General features: G+C 40.3%; 1 pseudogene; it reads left to right on the forward strand.

Moving 5' to 3' along the window:
• Positions 1-11,884: 11,884 nt before the first annotated feature.
• On the forward strand, positions 11,885-13,417 carry LOC102858155 (annotated as a pseudogene).
• Positions 13,418-14,796: the final 1,379 nt, after the last annotated feature.

Raw genomic sequence — 14,796 nt, forward strand, 5'->3', positions numbered from 1 at the left:
AATAAATTAGGTTAATTTCTGTCAAGATCATGCCATCTCTCCAGTTCTTTTTTCCTTTTGTGTTCCCATGTCTCTTCTCTCCAAACTTTCAGCTCTGCCCCTTTAACATGCTTCTGTTACATAAGTTTTTTCTTCTAGTTGTTATGTGCCGTTGAGTCTGCTGTTACTCATAGTGACCTTATGAACTGTTGACTTTGAACCTTGCCCAATTCTTAGCCAATCTGTCCATCTTCTGATACACCTGACCTCATTGCCATAGTTGCTGTGTCCATCCAACTCATTGAGGTTCATCTTCTTTTCTTTCTACTCTTCCAAGCATGATGTCTTTCTCCAAGGACTGGCCCCTCCTGACAGCATGCCCAAAGTAAGTGAAACCAAGTTTCACCATCCTTGCCTCCAAGGAGCACCCTGGTTTCACTTTCTCCAGGACAGACTTGTTTGTTCTCTTGGCAGTCCATGGAATGTTCGATGCTTGCAACTCAAAGGCATCTATTCTTTTGTCATCCTTAGTCATTGTCCAGTTTTCAGATGCATAGCAAGCAGAAGATTATGGCTTGGATCAGGTGCACTCTAGTCTTTAGACTGACATCATTACATTTTAGCGCTCTGGAGAGGTCCTTGACAGCAGATTTTCCCAGTGCAACTTGTCTTTTGATTTCCTGACTGCTGGTAGTTCTTTGTTTTCTGACTCTACAGTGAGCTCTGAGCTCTAAATTTTCTACTCCAGCTTTGGATTCTTTATTCAAAAGGGTGATTAGTGTGCTCATTGCTGTTGGCATATTGTTTTTGCATCATCTTTTGGTCTTTATTCCTCTGCTGCTTTAGTTGTCAAAATATTCTTCCTATTACCATTACAGTCTTCATTATGTTAGCTATCTGATCTTGGGAATTTTAGTTGTCTAATTTTTAGTTTTCTCTTGGATGAAACTGGAATAATTTCTACAACATAGGATTATTGTGAGAATTAAAATTTAAAAGAGGTAATGTCCATTTCTGGCACATAGAAAGTACCTAACAAATGGTTTACTTAAGTATTACATAAAGAAAACTCTGGTGGCCTTCAGGGTAAGAAGTTGTACTTCTGATCTAAAGGTAGTTCAAATCTACCAGCTGCTGTTTGGGAGAAAGACAGGTAGCTTTCTTCTGTGTAATTTATAGTCTCAGGAAAACCAGTAGAAATGAGTCACTTCTGACTCTTTATCATATAATGTAAATTCAATTATTATGCAAAGGCTATTTTGCCGATTAGAGGAGATTATGTATGTGAAGGACCAGTAATAGTCTTTGAGCCATTCTAAGTGCTGATAAAATTGTGGTTTTCCTCATTTTGCAGGTATTATTGTGGCTTCCTAAATAGCTTTTTAATCTCTATTTTCTTATTTGTTCCAGTTCATCTGACATTCTCCTGCCAGATTACTGCTCCTTAGGTACAAATTTAGCTATGTAGTTTTTATTCAGTGTAACTTAACCACCAGAGTCTGCTGCTAAATTTGGCATAAGTCCTTTTTTTTTCCTCTGCATTTCTAGATGTAGTTTGTTGTTGTTGTGTGCCATCACAAGAACACTGACAACATTGTTCTTCAGTGCTCTGCCCTTGGTAATTACCACTACCTAGCCTATAGTGCCAGGTCCTTGAAGTTTTCCTGTTTCTTCTCTCACCAAACAAGGTGTGAAGATTCCCTTGAAATCTCTCATAAATGTATCTGTATCTCTTTGCAGCACTTGTCCTTTAGACTATCAGTTTCTTTTTATTTGAGTGTGTAAGTTTGCAAAGGGAATTGGTTTAATGTTCTACCATTTATACATGTTTTCCTTTATAGTGTTAATTTCCATTACTCACATTGCAACCATGCTCTTTTTTTTCTCCCTAAGATTCTCATTTCCACTAATCCTTATGTCTTACCCCATCCTATATTCTGTGCTTTATCTTTGGACAAAGCTGCCCTTAGAGCATTACATGATTGGTTATTCTAAGGAGTAAGTGTGTCCATGGTGTTATTGTTCGCTGGATAGATCTGTACATTGTTTGGCTGAAAGTTGAGCCGTGAGAGCGAGTTATATTCCAGGTTTGAAGGGTGACTAAAGGTTTTAGACTTAGAGGTTCCTTCAGTTTCTGTTGAACCAGCAAGCTTAGCTTTTTAAAATGTATTTTAGTTTTCGTTTTGTTCTATATTTCTCCTCCCCTCTGTCCAAGATCTTGTGCTGGCATCCAGAGTGTTGAGTAATGGTAGCCAGGCTACTACTATCAATTTTTTGGATGCATTAATCTTTTTTATTCATCTTGGTAATCCCTGTAGCATTTAATGCAGTACTTTTCTCATAGGCATTTAACAAATACTGTATTTAAAAAAAAAAACCACAAAAAAACAAATACTGTATTTTATTCATTTGTAGTCCGGCCATGACCTTTTCTGAGACTAAGCAGGATTTCTGAAATAAATAAACTGGAATTTGCATATTGTAAAAAGAGTATAGCTGGCATGGGGGTGTCTGTGTCTGAACTCTACTAACTTCACAAGGAGGAACAGTCCCCATCCACAGCATTCACAGTATAAAACTGATTTCTGTGAGCCCAGCCATTCCCTCCTCATACTCCCAGAACCTACTCCTGCTAATTCTAGCACCAACCACCTCTCCCCGGGTCTTTTGTGATGGCCACACAGGTCTAAACAAAAAAAATACTAACAGTTATGGGGTATATTAGATAAATGAACAGGCCACAGTTCAGGTTGGCAGCTGGATACAGTTGTTCAATCAGGACAGCTTCTCCAGTATGCTTGCAAGCCCTTTAATCTCTTGTCATTAGGGCAATGTTACAAAACTCTTAGTCCAGCCAATTATTGCCCATACACCCACCCACCAGTCCAGTAAGCTTGGATGTAGGGCCCGGCTCTGGCTGCATGAGGTAGCAGTTCGAGGTTAGGTATGTCTCATGTCAAACTGTGGTTCTCCCCTACTGCTACTGCTTCTCACACTCAAATCTTGTGGTTCCAAAGGACATTATTCTCTGCTTTCTTCCTTTCTGGTAATGAGGTTTACATTTACTGCCACTAATTTACTGCTCTATTTAATCCAATGCTATTATGAGTAGTTTACATACCTCGTTTGTATGTACTGCCTCCCAGTCCTCAATTCCTCCCACTCCTCCTGCCCTGCCAGCCACGTAGCAAAAGTCAAAGGCATTGGCCAATAAACTCATTGTTGCTGTGTACTATTTAGTCAGAACTGACCCATAGCTGACCCTCAGGTGGGTTTTCAGTGGCAGTTAATATTATGGGAGGAGATTGCCCATCTTCCCGCAAAGCAGCTGGTAGACATGAACCACATGCCTTGAGGATTGCAGCACAGCTTCTTGCCACTAGGCCACCAGAGCTCCGTGATAAATCTACTACACCCACAAATCTAGTAACCTATTTTCCTCTTTTCCTTCACCTCGTACAGGATTTAACACCTATCACCTTGCTTTACTTAAAATCCTTTTGGTTTCCATGGCACAGCATTGTCTTGGTACTCTTCCTAATTATTTTCTGTTGTTGCCAATACCTTTTCTTCCTTAAGGAAAATTATTATGATCATTTTTCCAGGATCATCTCCAACACAGAGCTTTTCTTTTTATATTTTCTTTATGTTGGACACTACATTCAGATCTGATAACTGTTGACTGAGATCATCCTCAAATCCAGCTAAGTGACCCAGATCTTCTTTGAAATGCCTCACAGGAGCTGTACATGCTTTTAATGAGCACTTCTGCCTAACCTCCCAAACCGGCTAGTTTGTGGGACATAGCCTCCCCATTATTGTTGTTATGCCTGAAAACATGGAACTTTGCAGTTTAAGGGTCTTTATCTCTAATAAATGTAAAGAAACAAATTAGAGATTACAAAATAGGCATGAAGAAATAAACTATAAAACTCATACAGTAACAATCTGTAATCTGTAGTTTCTGACTCTTAAAGATGTTACCTGAAAATCCTGATATTCTGCCCTTGGTTTTTATTTCTAGGGGTGGGAATCGACAAACTTCTCCCTTCTTTTTGACTTCACCCTTGGATGCCATCAAAGCCAGAGGATGGAACCAAGATAACCTAAAATAGGTGCTCCTTTGTGATAATGAGCTGTTTGTATCTTTGAGGGCTTCCCAACAGGATGGCCATTCAAGAAGCTTCTGTCCTACCTTTCCTTACACTCCTTCTTGTCTTGACTGGTCTAAATCCCTTAACTATAATTTCTGTGCAGTTAATTTAAGTATATGTTTCTAGCTTTGTCCCTTTCTCCCTAATTCCATATAAAACACTGCTTGTCTAAAAGGACTTTCTCAAAGTTGTCTTTTTTGCATTTTTATTACATTAGCTTTTATTTAAATTGTACACATTCAAGAGTGATACTGTAATTTATTTTGTGTGCTTATTTGTTACTTTTTTCCTCACTAAAATGTTTGCTACAAGAGGGCAAGAATCTTTGCTTGCTTTGTTCATTGTTGTATTCCTAGCTGCTGTTAGAATGGCTGATATAACAGTAAGTGCTCAGTAAAGTTTAATTTTAAATAAATGGGCAAGTAAATGTTCTTACTATATGCTGATTTACCCACATGTATGTTATGAAAATCAAGTAAGAGCCTACAAATGAAAAGCACTAGATTAAATAAATCTACTGAGGCATTGTTTCGGTTGTTTCCCCTCTCTAATTCAACTCTGGGCAGGATTCAGATCCGGTTGACTTGTTCTTAATGATCAAATACCTTTCTCATTTTCTTTCCAATGCCCATAGAGGTCATCTAAGTTGTGTCTTCTAACATGCTGTTGTATTAATTTTCTCTGGGGTTGCTTTGGTGAAAGTACTCAGCTGCTAACCTGAAGGTTAGTAGTTTGAACCCACCAGCTGCTTCTGTGGAGAAAAGATGAGTAAGTGACTCAACAAGTGGTTCTAATATTTTCTACATGGTTGCTTTGAGTCAGAGTCAACTTGATAACACAGGTTTTAACTTATGTTACAGATTTTTGGGTTACTCTTGTTATAACATTGTTTTAAACAAATCACCTATACACATCATCACCCTTATTCATCTTACCAATGTTCACTCTTCTTGCTCTGAGGCTTACACCCAAATTCAGTGGCATCTGGAGGCCCTTTATAGTCTAATTTATTACTAACTTCTTTTCTTATTATATATGCCTTTTGCATAAAAGAATGCGGTTAAATTTATTCTTTAATTTAAATAATAGTAACTGTTGTCTGTAGGCCAGGCCCTTTGCTACATAGATCAAAAACAACAGTACTGTTTTAAAGCTAAAAACCAATTCTATTCAACATTAGGACATGATAAAGGCTAAGACAGATGCTGTGAATGCACAAAGGGAGACTTCTAATCTAGCATGGGATAGGAAGGTCACAGAATGCTAGTAGGAATTTGTTAGGTGCTGTGTAAAAAGCAAGAAAAGTATATTTAAGGCCAAGGGAGGCAAAAGTGAAAAGACATACAGAAGATGGGTGTAAATCAGGTTAGATTTAGGAATATTTTAGCACCTGGAGCAGAGTGAGTGGTTGGAGGCTAAGAACTTGGAAACTTAACAAGTGCTAGATCAAGAATGTAATTTGCTTGCTGTCTTGTCTTTCATGTATATATTGCCAAGAGGGTAAGTAGTGATGTAACTGTTTTGATTGTGCCTCTTTCCTTACCCCTGCCTACTACTTGTCTAAAGCATTTTCTTCTTCCAACATTTATAATAGAATCTTGCTGAATATTATTTAAAAACAATTTAAAAAGTACATTGACAGAGAATTGCAAAAAATTTGGATTTATAAGAGGCCATGGCACCAGAGATATAATTGCTGATGTCAGATAGATCTTGACTGAAAGCAGAGAATACCAGAAGCATCTCTGTGTTTTATTGACTTTGCAAAGGTATTTGACTTTGTGGCTAACAATTATGGCTGACATTCAAAAGAAAGGAAATCCCAGAGCACTTAATTGTGCTCATGTGAAATCTATGCCTAAAGCAAGAGGCTGTTGTACAGACAGAACACTGCATGGTTTAAAATCAAGAAAGGTGCACATCAAGGCTGCATCCTGTCTTCATACCTATTCAGTTTGTGTGCTAAACAGATCACTCTTGAAATTGGACTTTATGAAGAAGAATGTGGCATCAGGATTGGAGGAAAATTCATCAACAACCTGTGTTGATGCATGCAAATGACACAACCTTGCTTGCTGAAAATGAAGAAGACCTGAAGTGCTTGCTGCAGAAGATGAAAAACTACAACTTTCAATCTTGGTTATATCTTGACATCAAGAAAACAAAAATCCTCAGCACTGGACCAATAGGCAATATCAGGATAGATGGAAAAAGGGTTAAAATTGCCTGTGATTTCATCTTACTTGGATCCACAATCAATACCCTTGGTGTTGGTAATCAAGAAATCAAAAGACATATCACATTGGGAAAATATACTGTCAGGTATCTCTCTAAAGTTTAAGGAGCAGTGATACCAGTTTAAAGACTCAGGTGTGCCTGATCTAACCCATGGTCTTTTTAATTACTTGCTATGCGTCTGAAAGTTGAACTTTGAATAAAGGATGCTAGAGAGAGGAATCAGTATCTTTAAAGTTGTGGTGTTGGAGAAAAGTGTTAAATATTCCTTAGACTATCAAAAGAACAAACAAATAGGTGTTGGAGAATGTGCAACCGGGGTGCGCCTTAGAAGTAAGGACGGTGAAGCTTAATCTCATGTACTTTAGGCATGTCATTAGGAGGGGCCCAATCTTTGGAAATAGTGTTGATGCTTGATAAGTTGGAGGGTCAAGAGAGAGGAAGACCCTTAACACAGTAACTTTAACAGTGGGCTCATGTCTGTCAAGGATAACATAGGCTGTGGGCCTAGGATTTGGTAGCTGGTGCTGAGAGAAAAGCTTTGATTGCATTTTTGCCCAGGTACTGTACGCACCAGTGGCACTGGTCATCCAGTGGACAGAAGAGGGGGAATAAAGTATATCAGAGATAATGAGGATGGTACAGGGCAGCAGGGTACAGAGCTGCTGTTTACAGGGTTGCTGTGGATCATGGTTGACTCTGTGATGCCTAGCAACAACAACAAACTGCCACTTTTCTGAAGCCTGTTCATCTTCCAAAGTTCACAATAGCTGCTATGTCCATAATAAAAATTATTTTTAATTATCTAATCGAAAGTAATTCTCCTCTATATAGCTGTCATCGTTATATTTTTTCAAATCCATGATAAAACAACATTAATACGAATAATTAAAACAGTATCATTTTTACCACCCAACACATCATTTTACTATTGCACATTCTTTACTAGACTTGTAAATAAGTGTGATTTTAACATACTTAATTGTTATATTTGCAAAGAAATTTGGAAGATAAATACCTGACCAATTGACTGAAAGAGATCTATATTCTTTTATCTTTAAAAAAAAAGATCCTACAGAATACAGTTATGCCAAGAAATCTGGAGGACAGCTACCTGGCTAGCTGACTGGAAGAGATGATACTTGTTCCCATTCCAAAAGAGGGTGACCTAACAGAATGTGGAAATTATCAAACAATATCATTAATGTCACATACAAGCAAGATTCTGCTGAAAATTATCCAAAGACGTTTGAAGCAACATGTCAACAGAGAACTGCCAGATGCGCAGGCTGGATTTAGAAGAGGTCGTGGTATTAGGGATATTATACTTAATGTTAGATGGATCTTGGCAGAAAGCAGAGAGTACCAGAGGAATGTCTTTCTGTGCTTCATTGATTATGCAAAGGCTTTTGACTGTGTGGATCAAAACAAGCTATGGCTGATGAGAAGAATGAGAATCCCAGAACATTTGTGCTTATGCAAAACCTGTGCTTGGACCAAGAGGCAGTCATCAGAACAGAGTGAGGATACACTGCATGATTCAAAATTGAGAAGGGGGTCCACCAGGATGTATTCTGATTCCATACCTTTTCAGTCTGTATGCAGAACAGATCATCTGGGATGCTGGCCTATATGAGGAGGAATGTGGCATCAGGATTGGTGGAAGATTCATCAACAACCTGCATTATACAGATGACACAACCTGCTTGCTGAAACTGAGGAAGGACCTGAAGCGCTTGCTGCAGAAGGTCAATGACTGCAGCCTTCAATATGGATAAAAGCTCAACATCAAGAAAACAAAGATTCTCACCACTGGGCCTATTGGCAGCATGAGTATGGATGGTGAAAAGATTGAGATTATTATAACAGTTTTTGTGGCTCCACACTCAACACTCTTGTTACCAGCAGCCAGGAAATTGAAATGAATCGCATTGGTAAAGTTAGCTGTCAGGGACCTCTCCAAAGTACTGAAGAGCAAAAACATCAGGCTGGAGACAAAGGTGTGCCTGAATCTGGGCTGTAGTCTTCGCAGTTGTGTGCTATGCATCAGAGAGCTGGACAGTGATTAGGGATGATAGAGAATTGATGCCTTTGAGCTGTGGTGCTAGAGAAGAGTGCTGAATATACCATGGACTGCTAGGAGAACAAAGAGGTTTGTCCTGGAGAGGGTGAAGCCCTCCTGTTCCTTGAAGGCAAGGATTCTGAAGCTTCGTCTGACATAACTTTGGGCATGTTGCAAGGAGGGACCAATCCTTGGAGAGAGGCATCATGTTTGGGAGAGTGTAGCGACAATGCAGGAGAGGAAGACCCTCGATGAGGTGGATCGATTCAGTGGTTGGGGTGGCAAGAGTAGGTGTGTCGGAGACAGTGAGGTTGGCACAGGATAGAGCAGGATTTAGTGCTCTTGTGCACATGGTAGCTATGAGTCGCAAGTGATTCGACGGCATATAACAGAATACAGAACTTATCAAACAGTATGATTAATATTATACACAAGTATTAATATTATACACAAGTAAATTTTTACTGAAGATTATTGAGAGATGCTGGGGAAGTAGATTAACAGAGAATTGCTAGAAATTTAAGCTGGATTCAGAAGAATTCGTGGAACAAGAGATATCACTGCTGTCTGGTGGTTATTGGCCCAAAGCAAGAATACAAGGAATACATCTACTTGTGTTTTATTGACTATGTAGTGGCATTCACTGTGGTGATGGTGTGCACTGTTGAGTTGAAACTGACCCATAGCTGACCCTTCAGTAGATATTCATAGACAGTTAATTCCATGGAAGGAGATTGCCCATCTTTTTCCTCCAGAGCAGCTAGTGGATTTGATTTGTGTACCTTGGGTTCCCAGCACAACTCTTTACCATTAGGCCACCAGAACTCCCTATTCACTGTGTAGGGCATAATGAATTTGCCGCTAAATTGGACAGATTCAGCAGTAGAGTTGGAAATCTCACCATACCAGAGGTAATGTTAATAATACAGGTGGATCTTGGCTAAAAGCAGAGAATACTAGAAGACTTACTTTCTGTGCTTTATTGACTGTATAAAGGTATTTGATTGTGTGGCTCATACAAATTATGGCTAACATTGAGAAGAATGAGAATTTCAGAACACTTAATTGTGTTCACGAGAAATCTTTACATAGACCAAGAAGTAGTTATCCAAACTGAGCAAGGGAATACTGCATGGCTTAAAATTGAGAAAACGGTGTCAGAGTTGTGTCCTTTCTTCATATGTATTCAATCTGTATGCTGAGCAAATAATTTGAGAAGCTGGTGTCTATGAAGAATGTATTATTTGAATTGGAGTAAGTCTCATCAACAGCCTCTGTTACACAGATCACACATAATCTTGCTTACAGAAAGTGAAGAAGAATTGAAGCACTTACTATAAAAGATCAAAGATTATAGCCTCAACATGAGTTCTACCTTGACATCAAGAAAAATGTCTTCACCACTGGACCAATAGGCAATATCATGATGTAAAAAAGATTTAAGTTGTCAGTGATTTAGTTTTACTTGGATCCACAATCAATGTTCATGGTAGCAGCGGTCAAGATATCAAGATGTGTTGTATTAGGGAAATTTGCTTTCGAAGACCTCTCCACAGATCCAAAGAGAAAGGATGTCAGTTTAAAGACTATAGTGCTTCTGATCAAAAGCATGATCTTTTTAATTGTTCTTTATGCATTTGAAAGTTAGACAAAGAATAAAGATTAAAGAAAATTTGATGCCTTTACATTGTGGTATTTACAAAGAGTTCTGAATATGTCTCAGACTGCCAAAAGAACAAAGTGCAACCAGGATGCTCCTTGGAGGCGAGGATAATGAGACTTTGTCTCACATACTTTTGGCTTATTATCCTTGGGAAAAGACATGCAGGGAAAGGTAGAGGGTCAGAGAAAGAGAGGAAGACCCTCAATGAAGTGGACACAGTGACTGTAACCTGGCCTTAAGCCTGGTAGGGATTTCAAGGATGATACAAGATAGAGCAGGGTTTTGATCTGTTCATTGGGGCACTGTCAGTTGGTAATTAACAGGATTGTTGTTGTTAGGTGCTGTCAAGTATGTATGACTTGGGACCCTATAAAACAGATCTAAATCCTGCCATACCTATACTATCATCACATAAATTTAAGTACCATTGCTGTAGTCATCATGCCAATCCATCTCCTTGGGAGTCTCCTCTGTTTTGCCTACACTTCACCCTTCCAAACATGATAATCCTTTTCCAAGGAATAGGCTTTCCTAGTAACATCTACAAAGTATGAGAGATGAAGCTTTGTCTCCAAGAAGCACTCTGGCTATACCTCTCTGAAGTTGTTCATTCTTTTGGCACTCCATGGGATATTAAGTACTCTTTTCCAACACCACAACTCAAAAGTGTTGATTCTTCCGTCATTCCTTATTTATTGTCTAGCTCTCAGATGCATAGCAGGTAATGGAAAAGACCATGGCCTGGATCAGGTGCACTTTAGTCTTTAAACTGACATCATTGCTCTTTAGTCTTTTGGAGAGGTCTCTGATATAGAACTTTCCCAAAGCAGTAGTCTTCTTATCTCCTGACTATTGGTACCAGGAGTGTTGATTGTGGATCTAAGTAAGTTGGATCATTGACAGTAAGTCCTTTCTCCATCTACCATGATGTTTCCCATTGGCCCAGTGGTAAAGACTTTGTTTTTTGATATTGAGATCCAGTCCATGTTGAAGGATGTAGTCTTTGATCTTCTGCAGCAAGCACTTCAGGTCCTCCTCACTTTGAGCAAGGTTGTATCATCTGCATAACACAGGTTGTTGATGAGTTTTCCTCCAGTCCTGATGACAAATTTTTCATAGAGTACAGCTTCACTAATGATTTGTTCAGCATACAGACTGAATAGGTATGGAGAAAGACACACTTGATGCCTTCCTGATTTAAAACCATACAGTTTTGTTCCCTTGTTCCATTCAGACAGTATGGCCTTGGTGACAAATGAGCCAGAAAAGCTAGTGATTGAGTTTTGTACATTCAGTGATTTGTTCATAGCAAATAAATACCTTTAAGAAACACAAATGGTGACTCTATACATGAATTTCACATGCTGGTCTGCACAGGAATCAGGCTGACTACATCTGTGGAAAGAATTGTTGGAGAAGTTCAGTATCAGGAATCAGTACCAGGCAAGGTACTAACTGGAACAGACCGTCAATTAAAGTTCAAATCAAAGCTGAGGAAGATTAAAACGAATCCCCAAGAAGCAAAATAAGGCCATGAATTTATTCCACCTGAGTTAAAAAAAATCATCTTAACAGGTAATTAGGTATTGGTCACTAATGATCAAAGACCAAAAAAGCTGTGGAATGAAACCAAGGATATCATCCATATAGATAGCAAAAAGTAATTTCAAAGATAGGGGAAAGAAAGAGCCAAAATGGATGTCAAATGAAACTATGAAAATTGCCTAGGAGAGTCTTAGGGCGGGGGACTGGCCGACAGGCTGAGGGTAGCACGTGCAGCGTGCAGCGGTAATGGTGCGTGTGGGGCTGCGGGCGACTGCCCGGCGCTGGCTGTTGTGTGGAGGCCACGACGTGCCGCGAGCCGCCTCGTCCTCATCCTGCCCAGGTTGTGGACCCCTGGGTCCTGGAGTCCCTTGCCCAGGGGGTCCATACCCCGCACTCGTCCCCACACCCACCGGCGGCGCCACCTCCAGCCCCCACCTCTGGGTGCATTATCAGGACATGTGGAGACTAGTGCACAACCTCCTGCCCCCTGACGTTTGCAGTCTGCTGAACTCAGCAGCCATCTATGCCAACAATGAGATCACCTTGCGGGATGCTGAGGTCTATGGCTTTGACTACGACTACACCCTGGCACAGTATGCAGATTCACTGCACCCCAAAATCTTCAGTGCAACCCGAGACATTCTGATTGAACACTACAATTACCCAGAGGAGATTCGCAAGTATGACTACAACCCCAGCTTTGCCATCCGAGGTCTCCACTAAGACATCCAGAAGTCTCCTGATGAAGATTGATGCCTACCATTATGTGCAGCTAGGGACGGCCTCCAGGGGCCTCCAGCCTGTGCCAGATGAGGAAGGGTTCGACCTGTATGGGGACACTCAGCACATCTCCCTGTACCACATGAGTGGCTTCTATGGCAAGGGTCCATCAATCAAGCAGTTCACGGACATATTCTCCCTGCCAGAGATGGCACTGATGTCCTGCGTGGTGGAGCACTTCCTGGGCCATGGTCTGGAATTATACCAGGTGCATCTGTACAAGGATGTGACAGATGCTATCCCAGATGTGCATGTGAAGGGCCTGATGTACCAGTGGATTAGTGGATCGAGCGGGACATGGAGAAATACTTCTTCAATGGGGACAAGATATTTGCTGTCCTCAGCCGCCTAGTAGCCAATGGAAAGCAGCTGTTCCTCGTTACCAACAGCCCCTTCACTTCGTGGACAAGAGGATGAGGCACATGGTGGGCCCTGACTGTCACCAGCTGTTTGATGTGGTCATCGTCCAGGCAGACAAGCCCAGCTTTTTCACCGACTGGTGCAAGCCTTTCTGAAAACACAACGAAAAGGGCTTTCTCCAATGGGATCGCATCACCTGCCTGGAGAAGGGCAAGATCTATCAGCAGGGGAACCTGTTTGACTTCCTGCGCCTGACAGAATGGAAGGGCCCCGAGCACTCTACTTTGGAGACCACCTCTACAGTGACCTGGCAACCTACCAGGATGCAGAGTCGAGGCAGGTACTTGCAGCCTGGATGAAGGAGCGGCAGGAGCTGAGGTGCGTCACCAAGGCACTGTTCTACCCTAAGTTTGGAGGCATCTTCTGCACCTTCCACAACCTCACCTACTTCTCTCGGCGCCTCCTGCGCTTCTCCAAGCTCTACATGGCCTCGTTCAGCTGCTTCTCAACTACCGTGTGGACTTCACCTTCTACCGATACCTCACGCTGCTGCAGCATGAGGCCCCACTCTGCATGGACCAGCTGTGCACTGGCTGCATGAAGACACCCTTCCTTGGTGACATGGCTCACATCCGCTGAGGGCACCTTTATTGTCCCAGACAATCAATCCCCCAGCCCTCTTGCCCTGCCTGCTCTGGGCATCTATCCAGACAAGCAATAAGGGCCGTCTGTCTCCTTAAAAAAATTGCATTGGAGCATTGATAAGCCGAACAAAGGGAAGAGAGTTTGAAGAAAAAAGAGCTGAACAGAAGATTTCAAAGGGCAGCTCCAGAAGACAAAATATTATAACAAAATGTGCAATTAGCTGGAGTCAGAAAAAAAGGGATTAACTTGCTCATCATTTATCAAGCTGAAAGGACTGAAAAACAGATTCAAGTTGCAAAACAGAAACAAGCCATAGGAAAAAATAATGAATGATCCAGGCAGAGGGGATAAGTAATGAACTCTGCATTGGGACAGATGAGTCAAAGAACTGTTTAAAAGGCATACATGATTATGCATTATGACAAAAATCCAGAATAAGAGTTGCATAGCAAAGTGGACTGGGGGGTGGGGAAGGCAGAAAATTATGCAACAATGAATGATTTTTTTTTAAAAGTGAACTGACAACGTTGTAGTCATTGGAGAAATTGATGAAAACAGATTCTGCGTTTGATCTTGGGAATATTCAAGCAGAGCCTCTAAACTTGAGCACGTTAAAGTAAATCTATATACATTCTATATCTGTAAATCTTTACAGAAATGGATTATTCTGAGGACAATGCAGAATTTTCATGAATATATAATTGTGGCTTTGACTTACTGATTCATTGTAATATGATATATAAATTAAATTTTTACATTTTACTAAAGTAAAATTTGGTTTTGGCCAAAAAAAAGCAAACTGAGGAAGTAGGGAGGAAAATGTGCAACAATGAATGAATAAAACCATATTTTCTGTAAACTTTGGTTAAAATCATGGAAAGAAAAAAGATGAAAGGAATAAACAGCAGGATAGCACCTAAAAATAAAAGCAATAATGGTAAAATTATGGTGTACATGTAATTTTATTCTGTTTTACATTACATTATATCATATTTGAGCTTCTCCAGCATTTTTTTCCACAGATGTAATTGATTTGATTCCTGTGCATACCATCAGGTGAAATCCATGTGTATAATCTGCGTTTATGTTTCTTATAAAACATATTTGCAATGAATAAGTCATTGTACAAAAGTCAATCATTCTATCTCCAGCTTCATTTCTGTCACCAAGCCCATGTTTTCCAACTACTGATTCTTCTTCTCCGTTCCCAACTTTTGCTTTCTAGTCACCCATTATTATCAATGTATCTTGATTGCATGTTCGATCTATCTCTGACTGTAAAAGTTAATAGAAATCAACGGCTGGAGAAGCTCAATATCAGCTGTAAAAACTAGGCTAGGAGCTGATTGTGAAACAGACCACCAACTACTCAT

Source organism: Elephantulus edwardii, unplaced genomic scaffold (genome assembly GCF_000299155.1).
Source record: "Elephantulus edwardii isolate Elephantulus edwardi_28Jun2011 unplaced genomic scaffold, EleEdw1.0 scaffold00212, whole genome shotgun sequence".
Taxonomy (NCBI): domain Eukaryota; kingdom Metazoa; phylum Chordata; class Mammalia; order Macroscelidea; family Macroscelididae; genus Elephantulus; species Elephantulus edwardii.